The sequence below is a fragment of the Erinaceus europaeus genome, chromosome 8 (assembly GCF_950295315.1).
Source record: "Erinaceus europaeus chromosome 8, mEriEur2.1, whole genome shotgun sequence".
Lineage (NCBI taxonomy): Eukaryota > Metazoa > Chordata > Mammalia > Eulipotyphla > Erinaceidae > Erinaceus > Erinaceus europaeus.
This window is the reverse complement of record NC_080169.1, coordinates 59204142-59207811: the sequence shown is the minus strand read 5'-3', so window position 1 is coordinate 59207811 and position 3670 is coordinate 59204142.

Here is a 3670-nt window from a genome sequence, read left to right as displayed (position 1 = left end):
TGGGCACTTCTAAATAGCACAGATTCCACATTCAGTATAAACATGTACATTTGTGATTACAGTGGAGATTGCAATCTCTTTCTGGTGATAATTAACAAATATGTAGCAGTTTCATAGTATGCTAGGTGGAGACAAGTATCATGAGAAAAGTGGAATATGAAGTGAGTAGGGAAACTTTTCAAGATACTGGGCCAGAGAAGGCATTTATGAAGAGAGCTAAAGGAGGAAGTAAGGGCATCGGGTGGTGGCACAGTGGGTTAAGCGCATGTGGCGCAAAGCGCAGGGACCGGCGTAAGGATCCCGGTTCGAGACCCCGGCTCTCCACCTGCAGGGGAGTCGCTTCACAGGTGTTGAAGCAGGTCTGCAGGTGTCTTTCTCTCCCCCTCTCTGTGTTCCCCTCCTCTCTCCATTTCTCTCTGTCCTATCCAACAACGAACAACATCAACAATGGCAATAATAATAACCACAACGAGGCTACAACAACAAGGGCAACAAAAGGGGGAAAAAATGGCCTCCAGGAGCGGTGGATTCATGGTGCAGGCACCGAGCCCAGCAATAACCCTGGAGGGGAAAAAAGAAGGAGGAAGTAAACCACACAGATGTTGAGGGGGGCATACAGATGGCCTTATGGGAAAATTATAAGTACAAAATTCCTTAGATGGGAGTAAGCCTGAAAGAGGCCGGTATAGAGGGCCAGGTGGTGGTGCACCTGGTTGAGCTCATATGTTATAATGCATAAGGGTCAGGATTTGAGCCCCCAGTCCCCATCTGCTGGGAGAAAACTTTGCAAGTGGTGAAGCAATGTTGCAGGTGTATCTCTGCCTTTCTCCCTTTCTATTTCCCCTTCCTTTTTGATTTCTGATTGTCTCTATCCAATAAATAAAGATTAAAAAAAAAAAACAGGCCAGTACAGATGAATGGAATAAGTGAAGGAAATAGTCAGTCATAGGAGATAAAATCAAACATGGCCAGGGGTCACATGAGATTGAAACACAACTGCTCTGATATGAACCCTGAATAAGTTGTTTGGTTCTTAAATATTGGATTTTATTTGAAGTGTATAGGAAGGTGTGGGAAAATTTTGTTATAACAAGGATATGAAAAGGGCTGGCAAGATTGCATAATGGTTATACAAAAGACTTTAAGGGCTGAGACACCAAAGGTGTCTCAGCAGTGTTCTGACAAAATAAAAAAAAAATCTTTTCTCTATACTCTATCAAATGAAAAAAAGAAAATAAAAGGAAAAAGAATATGGCCTATTAAAAATATTTTATTATAGTCTAGAACTTTTAAAATTCTGTTATTATAGTCTTATTCTTTGCAATTGAGACAAAAGGATAGGTTTTCAAAAATTTATTTGCTTTTATCAGAAACACAAGGTGAGAGATAATTTAGATGATGTCTCTGATGAGGTTAAATTAAAATTTCTGGGACTTTACATAAAATATTACAGAAGACTTGGAATGGTGAAAAGTTTTTAAATTTCAAGTAACAGAATTTAATCTAGATTACTTTAGAAGACATTCCTGGAAAATTGTTATTTTTAAAAAATCAGTTTAATGGAGGTGTATCTTTTAAAATTCAAGGAAGTAGTTTTTGGTCTTGTGTAAAAGACTTGCTGTGGGGCCCTAGTTTCAGCCAGTCCCAGAAATGTTAAAATTTTCCTCTTCTGTCAATTAGCCATTATGAAGACCATTGGCCTTTGTTCCCTTTGTTTAGAAGTTTAAATTATTAGGAGAGAGAGAATGAGATCTATTTAAGTTCACTCAGGTGTCCTCTTCTGAACCAATATATTATAACCAAGGGATGCAATGACAATAAAAACACAACTGTTCTAATATGTCCTATGAGTCACTTGGTTCCCAAAGAACAGATTACACAGAAAACTTTCTATGTTCTGGTTTGTGACTACTCTGTAGGCAATCACCCATAACCTTTGATGATGAACTTTAATGGAGGCTGACCTCTGAAGCTGGGGTTTCTGGTTCATAGCCATGTGTGTTCTTTCTTTCAATTAAGAGTTATGGGAATTTCTTTTTTTTTTTTTCTTTTTATTTATAAAAAGGAAACACTGACAAAAACCATAGGATAAGAGGGGCACAACTCTACATAATTCCCACCACGAGAACTCCATATCCCATCCCCTCCCCTGATAGCTTTCCTATTCTTTATCCCTCTGGGAGTATGGACCCAGGGACATTATGGGGTGCAGAAAGTAGGAGGTCTGGCTTCTGTAATTGCTTCCCTGGGAATTTCATTTACAAGATCCTTGATATAAAGGGACAGTTTCATCTGAATTTGTACCAAAATAGATGGTAGAGGATATATTTGATGCTAAATTTTGGTTCAGGCCCTGTTCTTCATGATCTTGAAACTACCTTGCAACTATCTAAAATTACAGATTCTATTTTGCTTTCTTAAGAGATCTGCTGATAAAACATAGGGTGAGGTGTGGACTGGCTGTGGTCTGTTGTAAGAAAAGAAAGGACATGCATGACTACTGGAGTGGAGGCACAGAATTGGGAAGGTAATAGGAACCCAGTACACAAAAGTGGAGGAAGACTGGGTTTGGTGGTGGGAGTGGTGTGCAGACAATTATCACAGAAAGATGAGAGAATGCACTCATGTGACAGCTGGCTTGTAAAGCATTATTTCTTTAATAAAACAATATAACAAAAGAGAACTGCTAATAACTTGGCAGGCAGACATAGTTTTATTGTGAAGATATTTTGCCCACCCTCACACGTACTGCTTTGCCAAGAACATGGAATTTGGAGTCAAGAGACTGTATTAAGTTTTGTTTCTGGGAAACTCCAAGATGAGTTTTCATGAGTGGGAAGTTTAATTGGTAATGCTCTGGAGAGCACTTAGGAGGGAAAGCAAGGCAAGACAGAAGGAGAAGGTTGACTAAGATGAAATTGTAACCATCAGCTCATACAAGGATGTCTGGTGCTGGGGTAGGCCTTCATTGTTATCCTGAAGTGAGGTTTGGTGGCCAGGTCTCTCTGTACATGGCAGTGACCAGAGTGGGAGCTATGAACAACCTTTGCAGATGCAGCTTTCTGATTTGTAAAGCAAGACTGAGAGGTATGCAGCTGTAAGCTCTGAGCCACCAATTCTACTCTAGTACTTGGGATGTGCGGAACAGGGAGAGAGAGAGAATCTAGCTGGTCTATCATAACACTCACTTCAAAGATGTAAATTTGCTATTGTACTTTAATATAATAAACTGAGAGGCCTGGAGAACAAATGTCTTACTTGTGTGAGTCATCAAATCCCTATTAAAGAATTGTCTGATCAATGACATAATCAACATAAGATTAAATAATTTTGTGAGTCAGGGCATTTTCACTTATGCTGCACTGCTTCCTTCTCCTTGTAAGTCTATGATATATATAGATTTTTTTTTTTATTTAAGAAAGGAGACATTAACAAAACCATAGGATAAGAGGGGTACAGTTCCACACAATTCCCACCACCTGATCTCCATATCCCATCCCTTCCCCTGATAGCATTCCCATTCTCTATCCCTCTGGGAGTATGGACCCAGGGTTGTTATGGGTTGCAGAAGGTGGAAGGTAGGAAGCAATTACAGAAGCCAGACATAGATTTTTAAAGACAACTCTATAGAGGAGAAAACAGATCTTTGGAGAGATGAAAATCATTTTCT